The sequence below is a fragment of the Diospyros lotus genome, chromosome 11 (assembly GCF_014633365.1).
Source record: "Diospyros lotus cultivar Yz01 chromosome 11, ASM1463336v1, whole genome shotgun sequence".
Lineage (NCBI taxonomy): Eukaryota > Viridiplantae > Streptophyta > Magnoliopsida > Ericales > Ebenaceae > Diospyros > Diospyros lotus.
The window spans coordinates 12,094,283-12,110,809 of record NC_068348.1 but is presented as its reverse complement, the minus strand read 5'-3'; the positions used below and the strand labels follow the sequence as shown (position 1 = coordinate 12,110,809).

Sequence of the window (16,527 nt, the reverse complement as noted above, 5' to 3'; positions counted from 1 at the left end):
TGACATATGATTGGGTGTTGACTATCTGAAGCACAGCGCAACACAATGGGGAACCAGTGTTGGGCCAGTGTATGGGAGTGATACATGATTGGGTGTTGACTCTCTGAAGCACAGGGTAACACGATGGGGAACCAATGTTGAGCCAGTGTATGGGAGTGACACGATGATGGTGACCAGGTGTTGGCTCGCCTAAAGCACAGGGCAACACAGTGATTATGTAGATGGTCAGGGACTGAAGATCTGTGAGATGCACGATATGGGTTGCGAAAGCTGTGGTCAGTTTCGCAACTCAATTGTGAGTAATAAGTGGTGTTGAGGCAGTTTAGCGAATGTTGAGGCATTATAGCATCTCAAGATGTTTGAGAAAGAAACCCAGGGAAAAGAAATGGGTCTAGCGTGGGAATAATGTTATGGTTGACGCCTATCAGTGACGGGTCTAATGCTAGGGACCACTGGATACAGACGGTTAGTCCACATGAGGGACTGCAGCCCTCTACGTGGAGTAACCCGTCTGTAGTGGAGACGATTAGACGCCGAAGACCTGGGGTATGCTGTAGGTTATGCCTAGGCCAGACCTAAGTTTCCGTAAGGGTTAAAGTATAGTGGTAGTGCCCTTTGTTATCATGGTAGCAGAAGGTTGTGAATCGAAGTGGGTGATATCTTGTGGTGTGATAACAAGATGTGTGGTGATGCTCTTTGCTAAAGGATGCTAATGTAGTTGTGGTTAATTTGATCAAAGTTAATCGGGTAAATTGGGATGATGAACCCAGTGTGATCTTGCAATAATGTATGAAGATGGGATTGATAAGTGGAGTCGGTAAATGGCTCCAGGATGTAAGGTAAGTGCCATGGAGGGCGAGACTTACAAGTTGAAAGCCAATCATGAGATGGGAATATTGAAGTGCGTGAAGGCTTCGAATAAGGGGATCTCTAATCTTGTGATGTGAGTTGTGGTAAGCTTAACGCATGGCTAAGGCACAGTTCAAAATCCGTGAAGGCTCGCAATTGCATAGTCTGGTGTTAGTGCTAGTCGTGTCGATGCGAAATGAGGAAGTATCCTCATGTAGGGGTTTTCGGTTGATAACACAGGGAAATTTCCAGGTGGTAGCACCTGATGGAAATAATAGGAGCGTGAGGCTCAAGGAATGTGATGTAAAGCCTTGTTGGTTGCCGTGTATGCCTTTAATATAAAGGTTCAGCGGGTCCTGGTGGTTAGACCAGGCGAATTTTGAAAAAGAGACCCAAGGTGATAAAAGATGGTTGGTCAGGGCAATATTGTGCCGCTTGAAAGAGTGTTACTCCGTAGTGAGGGCTGTAAATGGTAGTGTTGAAATGTGGTCAGGGTAGAACTTGAGATGTTCTCCCAAGAGAAGTTGAGTATGAGGCAACAGTATGGGATGAACTTCCTAAGGTGCTCCAACTTTATCAGGAGAGATCACCCGGGAAAAGCCAACGTAATGGTAAATGCTTGAGTAAGAAGATGAGTTCTAAGGCATTGAGTGGAAGTGTGAATTCCATATGAATGGCAGGGGTGATTTGCAAAGGATGGAGTTTATATCGAAGTGGTAGTCGATGATTGCAAGTGTAGTGCCTGGAGGAAGGTTGTGTTAGTGGTGAGCCGGGCGATCCGGTTAGAATTAATCGAGTTGCTTAGATAGAAGATGAGGGCGAATTTAAGATGTCGTCAATGGGTAAAGAGAGCTCGAAGGAAGAGCTTATGGGGAGAGATTGGTTTCCAAGAATGGTATTAAGATGATGAAATCACTTAATAGCTGTGAGTGATACAGCCAGAGGGATGCCTTAGTGTGTGGGAAATTGATGAGAATTAACCTCGTGTCTAAGGTTAATGGTTGTGAAAGGAAATCGGCTAGTGAAGCTGTTGTGGTGTTAGAGCCCATGTGGTCGCTTACCAAGTGGTGTGAGTTGTTGGTAGCAAAGTGTATAAAAAAATCGAAAGAAGCCAGAGTCTCTTAGGGAATTAGCTAACTGCTATAAGTATAGAAAGTGATATGAGGAGGCGGCCTAAGAGTAGGGTCGTGCTGGTTGCGATGACCAATGAGATTCAAGGAGCAACGAGTCTTTTGAAATGACATGGTGATGTCATTGTCGCTGGTAAGGAAAAGATGTTGTCAGGAAGGTCAAAGGTAACCATGGTGCATGGTAGGACCATGAAGCCGAGTGTGAATGGCCTATGAAGGCTGGTGCCTGTGAAATTTGAGATGCAACGACCATGGGGGGGGGGGAATTCATTGCTGTCATGGTGTTGTCCTTGTCGAAGAGGATAAGGGGAACCATTATGCATGGTTTAAGTCAGGTGTCTATTACGGATTGAGAATGAACCTGATTTAGGATGGCTGAAAGTTTCGTGCCTCTAGAGTAAGAGGCTTTGTTGAGAAATGGTGAGATTTGAAAAAGTCCCAATAAAATTGAAGATGGGTGAGTAAATTTGGCTAGAAGACCGCTACAAGAGTAGGGGTGTAACCATGTTAGCTTGTTGTGGTGTGGACCGAAGCCACGAGTCATCCTACAGGTGCGATGCAATAAATGATTGTGCAGATGGTAATGAGCCGATCACTTGTGTCACGCACTGTGGGTGATGACGAGGGTCGATTAATGGTTCCACGACCTTAAGCACAATGGTAGGATCCTTGACTCGCGGTAGGGTTTAATAGCCAAGGTAAGGCCTAGCATGGGGCATAATTGTGAAAGTTGAATTGGGTGAAGCATTGAAGGGGTTGCTCAGTGAAGAGTTCCCTGTTATGGGTATGAAACCCCTACTAGCATGCAATATCGGCCAAAAAGGAAGGCCAGAGTATTCTGTGTGCTTATGCGAAAAAAAATTGCTTGTTGGGAGAAGGTTGTGGCCCAAGAATGGTTAAGCTCGAGGTGAGATTGTAATGGTGCGTGCATCGCCAAGTTCGAGGTGGACTCGGGTAATGCACGTATGGTTGAAATGTGTAATTACCTGGCATGGTGTTGGGTATGTCGATTATGCATAATCGTATCGATAAATGAGGGTCGGCTGGTCAAGATAGAAGACCATGTATGAAATGGTCGAAGTTGGCTAGGTAGGCCAAATGGTTGCTTCCCATGTAGTGCTAGCATGGTTAGTTGATTGGTAATAAGAGATTGCCATGAGGATTGACTCAAACTATGCATGCTTGTAATAAATGGTGGTATGCCATGATAAATGGGTGTCAGAGTGTCTTGTGGGCACTAAAAGAGACATTGCGGCTAATGATCAGTACTAAGTCATTACTGGTTGGACCAGCGTAAAATCGTAGCCATATGTGATTGGTAGTGGGAAACGTTGCCGTGTGTGATCGGTGTAAAATCGTGATAGACTGATCAGTGATGCGATGTTAGTGAGAGTTTGTTCGATCAATGGATGGGAAGTGGACTGCAAAGCGATTATTAGAGGCAGAGAAAATCCATCCGGAGATGGACAGCATTGCAGTAAGCGTGACCAGCGACCAAATGTGCAGTTTGGTGGGAGGCCAAAGCGGTGTTCATTTGTTGAATGTCCTCGAGAGTCGGAGGACTAAAAGCCTAAGCGAAGCCTCGAGGTGGGTATAGCCCGAGGTAAATGTGAGGAACGGATAGGCTATGGGATTCTCGAGCACGAGAATTTGTCATGTAGCCCGAGAATATGATTATCTTGGGCGGGAAATTATGGTAAGGTGAATTTTGAGGACGAAATTCTTTTAAGGGGGATGGAATGTAACACCCAGTAATCCTAGTGTTATGAGAATGAGAAAGGAAGTAAGAAAACTTTCAAAAATACCCTTGAGAAAATGTTAGATCCTTGAAAATATTGGTGCCCTATGAGAGGGGCATTTTGGTAATTTGGATAGTAAAGTCCAATAAAAGGGTATTTTGGTGAATTGAAAATAATTCCTATGTGGAGTTAGGTGTGTAAGTGAATTAAATCCCAATTTGGTATTTATATGGAGATATATGGGATTAATAAATTCACAAAGAGTATTTTGGGAATTTTGGAATAAATTCCATAGAGGAATTTAATTATGGAAAATAGGGAAAATGGAGAATATGCAATTATTGGAGAAAATAATTAATTTTCCCTAAAATGGTGAATTATGTGATAAAGTAATTAATTTTTCCTATATTGGAAAATAAATGTGGTGATGCCACAAAGATGGAGGAGATTAGAACTTGGAAGCCAACGTGGGTGTCTTGGAGTGACACATGGCTTAAGGTGGTCCAAGTTAAAAGAGGGAATTTAATTAAATGCAAAAGAAATTCTAATTAGTCTTTCAAGCATTTAATGTAGAGTATGATTATGGAGAATTAAATAAATCCAAAGGAAAATGGGAAATTAGTCTGCCATTAATGATGGAAAATTGTGGGATTTATTAAATGGGAAAGAAATGTTTTATGTCTCTCAAATGTGATGGGTTGAAAATAGTCTCATTTAAGTAAATGAGAAATAAATGAAAAATTCAATAATCCAATGGATGAGATTTATTCTTGAAAAGAGAATGAATCCAAAGGTAGGGATTTAAAAAGAAGAAATGGCATAGATTGCCAAATATTAAGAGATGAGTGGTTGAGATTAAAGCTTTCAAAAGCACTTGGATTGTGCTTTTAATTGAAGGTTGAGATCTTCTCTTAAAAAGTGAATAAAATCCAATGGATGAGATTAATCAAGACAAAGGCACATGGATTGTGCTTTTTTGTGTGGTTGGGATTTTCTCTCAAAAAGCAAATGGAAATCAAGGGCTAAGATGAAGTCTTGAAATTGAGATTTCAAGACAAGAGTAGTATATAAAGGGAAAGAGAGCATTTGTCTCAAATTTTGCCATTTCAAAGAGAGAAAGAAAGTAAGAAAATGGAAGAAGCCTTCCAAGGAGAAGAAAAGAGAAGAAAATAAAGAAAGGGAAAGAAAATTATCAAGAAGGTAAGTATTCTTTCTTTTGGGTAGTGTAAGATCTTGTTATTTGTCTTGTTGGGGGACTTAGTTTCTCTATATTTTGTTTCAAGGGATCTCTTTAGGAGAAGTGTTGGAAGGAAGCTAGTGAGAGTTTAAAGCTTCAAAGAGAAGAATGAGGGAAGGGATGGCCCCATGGGAGGGTGGCCTTGCAATGTGTTGTAAGTATGGTTCATAAATGTGTATGTTACATTGGCATGCTCTATTGTGTTCATGAGACTTATGGCCATAGGGTAGTTTGGGAACATGGTTGGAATGGTGGGTTGATGCCTCTAACCTTGGTGGGTTGTGAGGGCAAAAAGACCTAGCCACAATTGCATGCATTTGGCTTCATATAATCTTGTTATGTTCATATTTACTTTGCATTGCACCCTTATTGAGCTTAATAGCTCGTGAGGTTTTATCCTCACTTATAGGTTGTTAAAGCATGGGAAAAATAAAGGCAATGGTGGAATGGCATGTGGATGCATGGGATAGAAGACTCAAGACCATTATGTGGCTCATGGGAAGCTTATTCATGTGTTGTATTTTTATTTGGATGTGTTATGTGAGCAACAATAGGGTTGTGTAAGGCTCATTGTGAAATGGAAGGAAATTTTGGATGTATGTTTAAATTTCTTTTGGTTTTGTAAAAGAATGGGTTTTGGTTGGAAATGTGAAATTATTGAGATACTTTTATTAAAATAAGTTTCTAGAAAATATGGGTTAGAAGGGCCCAAGAAGAGAAAAGAAAAAAAAAAAGGGAAGCAAAGTGGCAGCAGCCGGGTGCAGCCGGGACTTGCATGTGGCCAGCAGGGGGCCACAGCGGGGGCAGCAGGCGCTGAGCCGCGCGGGCGCGCGGCGGCGCGCTAGGGAGCGTAGGGCCGCATAGGCGCACGTGGCCCGCGTAGCAGGAGCACCGCGGGGCCCCGCGTAGGCCCCAGGCGCGCCAATAAGCCCCACCGGCCAATTTTTTTTTAATTCTGAAATTTAAAGGGATTTTTCGGGCATTTTGGAGAATAATACCAAATTTTTGGAAAATTGAAAATTATGAGTTTTTCCTCCAAATTTGGTAAAATCAATGGGTTGATTGAAGTGGTGAAATTTATGGAGCCCGATAAAATTCTTGGATGAAAGAAGAATTTAAAATAAATAGGAAAATGGCGATTGGGCGTCTGAATGAGATTTCTTTTTAGTCGAGTGCGGTGTGGTTTAAGCCCAATTCTGCTAGTGAATCCTGGGGTTGAGGGAAGGGAAAGACGAGCTTAGTTCCCACCTAGGGCGTTTTGTGTTGAAACCTAGTCCGCCCTTCGCCAAAGGTTGGGCAGGTGGGCAATTCAGGTAATTGTTCACGAGTGGCACCCGTAAGTGGGAACAGGGCGTCACAGTTTGGTATCAGAGCGTGGTTAGAGCATCAAATGGAGGATGCATGGAGAAATGTGGTTGAAGGTTGATCGGAAGGCCTTGGAAGTATAACCACAAGTGACCGAGGACCCTAGGAGATGGGTCGAGGCATTGAGGTCTATGGTGATGGGAATGGAGTGCTCGTATATTCCTACTATAAGAAGGGGAAAATATCATGATTTAGGCAGGTGGGCAATTTAGGTAATTGTTCACGAGTGGCACCCCTAAGTGGGAACGGGGCGTCACACACAAGCCCGGCACAGAACCCTAAGCAGAATCTTGAAGCCTTCGACAAGATAATCCTAATGTTGTTCCATCAATTGCCCTTAGGAAATTACGGCTACACTATCAGGGCGACATCCCAATCTCATGCACGTATATCAATATGCCAATAATATCGTGCCATGCAAATCACGACTTTCCATGCAATATGACAAAATGATCATAACTTCATAAATATCATGCATATATAAGTAACAATATCATACATATAAGTTCTTGGGATAAAACCACTCACCTTTAGCATGAAGTTCAGAATACCTCAAAAATGCGAATCACCTCAATTTGCGTGTCAAACCTCAAAAGTTGCACAAATCACTATTCCTTGAGCACAATAATCCTATACATCCTATTCATTCACAAAATATCTCAATACCTTAATATTTTAATATTTTTCTTCATTTTCTCCCATTTTCCCTTCTAAAAATACAAATAAATACCTTCGAGACTATTTTTTCCAATCTTTTTCCACAACAAATCATTAAATTCTAAGAACATCAAAGGAAAATTCCAAAACTTACCTCAAAGCTTCGTTTGCACACAAAAAGAGGCTGGACGTTGCGAAAATCGAGAAATTGAAAAGCCAAACACCAAATCTTTTTGCACAAACACCTAGATCACATTTTTCTAGGATTCTTGGTATTTTTTCCACGATTTTTTAAGTCCGGACGAGCCCTCACGTGCTGGCGCGTGAGATCTGCGTGTGCAGCTCACGCGCATCTTCTTCTCAGGCTATTTCTTCGCCGTCGACCTCCTGCAACAAGCCCCGATGCTAGTTTTGACTCCACCATCTTGAAGCACTCATTGAGTCGATCACTATGGCACCATTTTGTGGCTGAAATACATGTCTGAACCGGCTCAAATGGCCAATAAACAGACAGATTTGAAGCTCATGTTTTCCGACCAGCATTCGAAACCCATTCAAATGACCACCAAAACTCACCAAATTTTTCAAAAAGCTTCCTCAACTAGTAGGTAACAAAAGCCCTATGGTTTAATGACTCAATTTGTTCAAAATTGCAGTAGATTTGAAGCTCCAATCTCCTCCAGATTTGGCCACTATGAACGCCTATTTATAGGCTATTTCGAGCCTTCAAAAGCCCTTTCTTGGATCCTTAAAGCATCCAACTACCTCAGATCGCCTTAAAGCATCTACCTACCTCAGATCGCCTTGGAAATGACCTCACCCAACCAAAATCGCAACTTTGCAGGTGTTGACAAAGCAACCAGATTTCTTGTCAGATTTTTATTGAAATCCGACCACCCTAGTGGTTATTGTCGGCCCAACCTTTAGCCAAAAGCTTCCCTCGACCATTCCTCATGCAACCCCGTGGCCGATTTCAACGGTCGTCGACTAGCAAGGCTGCTGGTCTGTAACGCCCCATTTTTCGGGCACGCTATTACTTGGGACAATTCTAGGATAATAAATTCTTTTTTCTATTTAAAACTATGACTAAACCATATCATTGCTCTTATCCATCCCAAAATTTCCATACATTTATCATACATAACATAAGTTCTTACATTAAGGGGACATAAAATTCTCAACATGACTTAATACATAACATAAGTTCTCAACTAACAATAACCCTAAATAGAGTTCTACATCATCATTCCTCAAAATATTTAGAATTCGAAGTCGTAGAACTTAAATACATGAGCTACATAACATACATTCAACTCATCATGCACTTTGTTAAGTGACATTTCATGCCTCACTCATCCTCGTTTCTGCTACAATCTCTATCTGGAACGTTTGAATATTTCAGGGGAAAAGCCCAAATTAACTGATGAATTATCTAACTAAGGGAACAAAACATTTAATGCTTATGTATGTATGCAATGCACATAATGTAACGCCCCACTTTTCCAAATACCATTATGATATCAAATACAAGCTAACTTCACCTACAGGCGTTATGGAAACCCTTACCAACGGAAGCATTGGATCGAACCTACAAGCTTAACCAAAGCTAAATAAAATGGGTTTCCACTAGATTTCATTACCAGGTACAAGAAATGTAAAAGACTCTTAACACTCTGGAAAGACACAACTTATTAATGTAGTACAACTGTAGGGCATCCTTTTATTACAAACTTTGAGTACCCTAACTGCTATTCACAATATATTACTTCGGTTACAGGGGTACATAATGAATCCAAGATCCCAAAGCTAGTGAAGCTCCACCTCCTTGCTCACGCTTTAACCTGGAACCTGTAACGCTTGACACTTCTAACAAAGCTGGGACGATGAATGCCCCAGGGGTAAGAAACACCCAAGTTAGATAATGATATCTAAGTGAGTGGTAAGAAAGAAAGAAACAGTGCATGCAAGAGCAATATGCAGTTATGCCAGGAAACAAGCAGAATTAAGTATAAACCTTCCAAGACCATATCAAAATAAAACCTCCCCGAGTCACTATCATCCCTTCCAGCACTTATGTCAAACCTCACAGCCTCACCTCCAAGCTAAGCCCCACCTCTAGGCATGTGGTTGTGGTCCAATCCCTCAGCCCCACCTCTAGGCACGGCCCCACCTCTAGGCACGGGATTACGAGCCACCACTATGCCCGTTGGCACTTGTGTGAAACATCTCAGCCCCACCTGCAGGCACGGGATCGTGGTCCAACCCCTCAGCCCCACCTCTAGGCACGGCCCCACCTCTGGGCATGGGATTACTACCCCGATCCTCATGATGTTCCCAACAAGCAGCCAACAAGTTCCCGATCCACCAATAGCAACCATCACCAAACAACATGTTGAAGACAAAGCAGAAGGAATATGTACAACTAAGGAATATCAAGTAGGCACGACCTGTAGGCACGGTGCACAAACCAAGGAAAATACAATTTGCAATCCATAAGCTACGAGCAAGAGTAGTCATGTTTAATCCCATCGACGAACCACAACAACAAACTCCATGATCAAGCAAAATAGGAAAGAAATGCTCGAAAATAGGAAAACATGAGATGTAAGCAACAACCATCCACAAGTGGAAACCAAGAGTGATCAATAGGAATCAAGGAGCATGCATAAGAACCTCTCACAAATGAAACCAAGAATGATTTAGAGGAAGCATGCATGAGAATCACTCACAAATGGAACTAAGATGGATCAATAGGAAGCATGCACAATAACCACTCACAAATGGAACTAAGATGGATCAATAGGAAGCATGCACAAGAACCACTCACCTTGATCGTTTTCCCTTCGATAGCACGGTTTACAGCCCGATTTCTTGCACTAGGGGCTGTTTCTGCAGAAATCATGGATTTAAGTAAACCAAACCTTGAATATTTTATACAGGGTTGTAGGTAATTAAAATAGGAGAACAACGGTAAAAATTGCAGGCTAAACAGAGATCGGATGAGCCCTCACGGGCCCCCGGAAGGGTGGCCACGCGCTACCCCTTCTCTATTTTGCAACCCAAAATTAAAACGGCCATAACTCTTTCATTTTAACTCCGATTTGACTTCCGTTTGAACCTACGAACTCCCCTTTTAGTGTACTACGACCCTACAAAAAGAACAGTGACTTACCTTTTAGCTTTCTTTTCCGTTTTTGGTGATTTCCAATCTGGTCTCTCTTTCCTTCCTTCTTTGCTTTTTCTTTTCTTTTTTCTTTCACTTGCTTTCTTTCCTTTCTCCTTTGCTTCTCGTGGCCCTTCCTCCTCCCGTTTATATAGCCTTTAAATGTCCAAATCCTCAAGATTTTACTTGGCCACCAAGTTGCTCATTTTCCACCCAAATAATCATCACAACTTTGGAATTTTGCAATCTTCTCAAGCAAGCCTTCATTTCTTCCATTCCTAAGCTTCCAAGTACACCTTCACGTGGCCTTCAAGATAAGCTCCATCTTCTCCTTCCTTTGCAAGCCAATTCATGTCTTACAAGTTAAGTCTCTCAAGTCAAGTCTCCCAAGTTAAGTCTCCCAAGTTAAGACTTTTAATCATTATAACCAATCTTCCTATTCAAGCTTCTCCTTTCTTCCAATCTCATTTCTCCATTTGCCCTTTACGTGACCCTTTATTCAACCCATCTTATCCTTATCTTTTAGCAAGCCAATAACATGCTTCCAACTCCATTTACTTTTGAATTAAGAAATTAAGGTAATCATGGTTTAAGACTTTTGAATACAATTATCCAATATAATCTTTCCACCTCAAGGCTTCTCCCACAAGCCTTTATTATGACCATAAGTCTTCCAATGAAAGTTTACCAACTCAAAGCTTTCCTAACAAGATTTTATCATGACATTCATTTGGAGACGTTATCCTTTACCAACTCAAGGCTTCTCAAACAAGCCTTTATTATTCTTTATTTTGCATTTAAGTCCTTAAAACCATTTCCATTTACACTTAAGCCTAAAACTTCCATTAAAACACTTTATGGCATCATTCAACCTTTATATTAAATTTTGGGGTATTACATCCTCCCCCCCTTAAAATAAATTTCGTCCCCGAAATTTTCCCCTTATTCCTCAATATCATGGTGTCTCCATAATACCCTAAGAAATATTATTTTACTCCTCAAAACTCACTTCGAGGTCGATGATTTATTTGACCTTGCGTGCCTCGATCAATATGGTTTGCCATAACTCTTGGCCTAAGGCACAAAATTCGAATAAAAATCATAGCATTCTCCCCAAAAGTCGAATACCAGGGTTTGACCCATTTCCAATTGTTAACTCATGACCATCCTTCGAGTCTTCTAAAATAGCTTGCCAAGTTTGTTCATCAGATGAGAGTGAATCGCCAGGCTAGCGACGTAAATAGATGTTTCATCAGGAACCACATTCAATGCCACAGGCTAAAAAAGCCTCCACCAGTCCCCACTCTCGGGTCATTAGAACAGGCCTATTCCCGCATCAGCCACCACGTTCACCTAGAACAGGCTATAAGAGCGGACTCACTGGCCACCACATTCACTCCCCCCGAGATGGTACTGGATTACATAACCACACCCCTTTGGAAACTCTATCCACCGTCACTATCCCGCATTCAAACCCCTCTGAAAGAACAGGCTCCTCAAGCAATCATGAAGACCTCGAACTTTTCATATAGATAGCACTGCCAAAGCATTCCCACTACTACATCAACATCTGTGCTTGGGCCAGATTCAGATCAGAGCCAATTGCTCACAATAGCTGGGGTGTATAATAATTCGCACACTAAACCGAAGGTCAAGTCAATAACCAGAATAAATCTCCCTTCCCAAGGCCAAATCCAGGGAACACACATATCCCCATGCTTGCTATCCTGGGAAACACACTTTCCTAAGCATGCCCATATCACACACATGCCTACACTGGGAAGCATTCCACCCATGGTTATGACCTACCCCGACCCATGTATGCAATCACAGTTCCACCACCCCTTTCCCAAACCTCAAGCCCGCTAGCACACGATGTAGTAGTCATGACTCCTGGTACCCTCGCTGACTTACTTTCAAACTCATAAGGGTTAATCAACTCAAATGGCATTATTAAAATTTCATAATGTCCACCATAGGTCTCCTGAAAAGGACAAACTAAACCCTTTAGACAATCTCGGGCTAGCAGTCACCCCTTTCCTCAAGTATAACACTCTTTGGCCTCCCGTTTGGCCCCCAGCCAGGTTTCCAAACTTGTAAGGTTTTCCAAAATAAAAGAACTGGGATAGTTACCCTTTGGTTTGAAGTTTTCTTCCTCAGTTTCCCAGGCCATGTCTTGTCCCAAGCCTCGGGCGCTTCCTGCCTGGAACAGTCATACTCAAAATCATATGATCAATACTCAAACCTCATTAGTAAAATAATTCCAGAAACATTCAAGTTCATAACCTCAATCCAAACAATTTCACGAGCACTTGCTATCTAAAGTCCTCAAAATTTTGAAGCCATCAGATACTTGCAAAACATTTCCAACGAACCATGAATCAAACGTCCTCAATGTCTAGTTAGTCTCCCCAATGGTCTCCAACTGTCCACAATCAACTAGTGAATCGTAGCCCAAGAACCATAGGATTTCTAGGATTCTTCACGAGTCTATTTGACCGTCAATCCTAGGTTATCATCACTCAAATATCCTCAAGATTGATATAAGAATTACTAGACTTACCTCAAGTCCGTAATCATAGGTCCCGAATTCCAAAATTCCTAGAATCCTCCAGATTCCAGATTTATCAAGTTCCTGCAAAATAGTCGTTACACAGGATTCTAACGAACCACATATATATGTATCTCCAAGACTCAATAGATCCCCTAAATACTTATTATCAAAACTCCTCGAAGTAATAGGAACAGTGGAGCATTCTCCAATGGTCATTGCCAAACTCCTGCAACACATAATCATTAATACGAGACTCTAGCAAACCATAAATAAAAATGTCTCCTGATCCCTCATCTCCTCAAGGTTCTCATTACCGGCTAGCTCAAAATGGTTTGGGTCCCATGCGGTTGCCTAAGACATAACCTATCCACATATCGTTCCAGACTTTAGATTATCGCGTGTCTCCCTTACGCGTACCATTTCAATCAAATCATCATGATCATATAACAACCATCCATCTTTGATCTTTTGTCTGACCCAATCACTTAACAAGGCTAGTATCCTCAAATCACTTAGCATTTAAGAAAACCTCAACCATCAAATTTCTAGAAAATGGTTAAACAGATTCCATGAAGCCTTATCCAATTTTCCCTAAAATCCAATGAGTCACCCAAAATAATAGCAAAAGGGGGTTCAGTCCATCACACAATTAGAGTACTTACTTGTATCACATCCCCAACTTACATACTCATTAGATTCTGCCAACGACCGTCTAGGCCTCAAATGGTTCCATGGCCTACCTTATCATCAAAGTTCAAAGATTAATAACATCAAATATATACCATAACGTTTCATAGCACCATTTCATCTTCCAAGATCCTCAAAGGTAAGCCATGTAACTCAACCTATTACCAAGGAATCCCAAAGGTTAGTATCACTCGGTAACTATCATGTCTCCTATCGTTGCTTATCCCACATAGACTAAGCAACAACCCATCACACCCATTAAATCTTCAAATTGGCACAGGGTCCCATGGACCAATATTAACAAATCTCCCAAAGTACAAAATAATTAGACCATCAGATAAAATAGGATACTTACTTGCATTTCATTCCAACTTACTCACTCACCGAGTTACCTCGATCAACGTGTAACCTATCTTGTTACCAAAACTCAAGATTAGTAAAACCAACATAACACCAAGCATACCTCAAGATACCACATACCACTATTGTGATTACCAAGAATATCCTCCAGTAACACGTAACCTATCCTGCCATCAAGGCTCCTCAATGGTTAGTAACATTTGTCAACCTCATAATCATGATATACTATCCGTTTCAGTTATACATAGACCATTTCCATATGTGTACATACACATAATCCTCAGTCTCGTAAAAATAGAAATAACAATCATTCTTCGGGTTCATCTACGAGTCCCATCATGCCCTCTAACTAAAGTACCCAAAATATTAGACATATCAATCTAGATCAAGACCATACTCAATATTAAACCCAAACCTGAATCCAACCCATTTTGTACATACGTTTCTTACTCTCGCAAAAATCATTCCTCTTCGGTTTCAAATCCACTCCTGCCGTAGATCAAAACATCCTCAAGGTTAGTTAGCTCAAATCTTAAATCAAAATCACAAATTCTAGCTCTGATACCAACTGTAACGCCCCACTTTTTCAAATACCATTATGATATCAAATACAAGCTAACTTCACCTACAGGCGTTATGGAAACCCTTACCAACGGAAGCATTGGATCGAACCTGCGAGCTTAACCAAAGCTAAATAAAATGGGTTTCCACTAGATTTCATTACCAGGTACAAGAAATGTAAAAGACTCTTAACACTCTGGAAAGACACAACTTATTAATGTAGTACAACTGTAGGGCATCCTTTTATTACAAACTTTGAGTACCCTAACTGCTATTCACAATATATTACTTCGGTTACAGGGGTACATAATGAATCCAAGATCCCAAAGCTAGTGAAGCTCCACCTCCTTGCTCACGCTTTAACCTGGAACTTGTAACGCTTGACACTTCTGACAAAGCTGGGACGATGAATGCCCCAGGGGTAAGAAACACCCAAGTTAGATAATGATATCTAAGTGAGTGGTAAGAAAGAAAGAAACAGTGCATGCAAGAGCAATATGCAGTTATGCCAGGAAACAAGCAGAATTAAGTATAAACCTTCCAAGACCATATCAAAATAAAACCTCCTCGAGTCACCATCATCCCTTCCAGCACTTATGTCAAACCTCACAGCCTCACCTCCAAGCTAAGCCCCACCTCTAGGCATGTGGTTGTGGTCCAATCCCTCAGCCCCACCTCTAGGCACGGCCCCACCTCTAGGCACGGGATTACGAGCCACCACTATGCCCGTTGGCACTTGTGTGAAACATCTCAACCCCACCTGCAGGCACGGGATCGTGGTCCAACCCCTCAGCCCCACCTCTAGGCATGGCCCCACCTCTGGGCATGGGATTACCACCCCGATCCTCGTGATGTTCCCAACAAGCAGCAAACAAGTTCCCGATCCACCAATAGCAACCATCACCAAACAACATGTTGAAGACAAAGCAGAAGGAATATGTACAACTAAGGAATATCAAGTAGGCACGGCCTCACCTGTAGGCACGGTGCACAAACCAAGGAAAATACAATTTGCAATCCATAAGCTACGAGCAAGAGTAGTCATGTTTAATCCCATCGACGAACCACAACAACAAACTCCGTGATCAAGCAAAATAGGAAAGAAATGCTCGAAAATAGGGAAACATGAGATGTAAGCAACAACCATCCACAAGTGGAAACCAAGAGTGATCAATAGGAATCAAGGAGCATGCATAAGAACCTCTCACAAATGAAACCAAGAATGATTTAGAAGAAGCATGCATGAGAATCACTCACAAATGGAACTAAGATGGATCAATAGGAAGCATGCACAATAACCACTCACAAATGGAACTAAGATGGATCAATAGGAAGCATGCACAAGAACCACTCACCTTGATCGTTTTCCCTTCGATAGCACGGTTTACAGCCCGGTTTCTTGCACTAGGGGCTGTTTCTGCAGAAATCATGGATTTAAGTAAACAAAACCTTGAATATTTTATACAGGGTTGTAGGTAATTAAAATAGGAGAACAACGGTAAAAATTTCAGGCTAAACGGAGGTCAGATGAGCCCTCATGGGCCCCCGAAAGGGTGGCCACGCGCTACCCCTTCTCTATTTTGCAACCCAAAATTAAAACGACCATAACTCTTTCATTTTAACTCCGATTTGACTTCCGTTTGAACCTACGAACTCCCCTTTTAGTGTACTACGACCCTACAAAAAGAACAGTGACTTACCTTTTAGCTTTCTTTTCCGTTTTTGGTGATTTCCAATCTGGTCTCTCTTTCCTTCCTTCTTTGCTTTTTCTTTTCTTTTTTCTTGCACTTGCTTTCTTTCCTTTCTCCTTTGCTTCTCGTGGCCCTTCCTCCTCCCCTTTATATAGCCTTTAAATGTCCAAATCCTCAAGATTTTACTTGGCCACCAAGTTGCTCATTTTCCACCCAAATAATCATCACAACTTTGGAATTTTGCAATCTTCTCAAGCAAGCCTTCATTTCTTCCAATCATAAGCTTCCAAGTACACCTTCACGTGGCCTTCAAGATAAGCTCCATCTTCTCCTTCCTTTGCAAGCCAATTCAAGTCTTACAAGTTAAGTCTCTCAAGTCAAGTCTCCCAAGTTAAGTCTCCCAAGTTAAGACTTTTAATCATTATAACCAATCTTCCTATTCAAGCTTCTCCTTTCTTCCAATCTCATTTCTCCATTTGCCCTTTACGTGACCCTTTATTCAACCCATCTTATCCTTATCTTTTAGCAAGCCAA

At 41.6% G+C, this 16,527-nt stretch overlaps 1 long non-coding RNA gene across 1 annotated transcript; it reads right to left on the bottom strand.

Annotated features, from left to right (window-relative positions):
* Window positions 1–8,599: 8,599 nt before the first annotated feature.
* LOC127813582 (uncharacterized) lies at window positions 8,600–16,097 on the bottom strand. Its single transcript, XR_008026150.1, has 3 exons — window positions 16,003–16,097; window positions 15,658–15,719; window positions 8,600–8,852 (listed from the first exon to the last, which is right to left on the bottom strand). It is a non-coding gene; the product is annotated as an uncharacterized LOC127813582 (long non-coding RNA).
* Window positions 16,098–16,527: the final 430 nt, after the last annotated feature.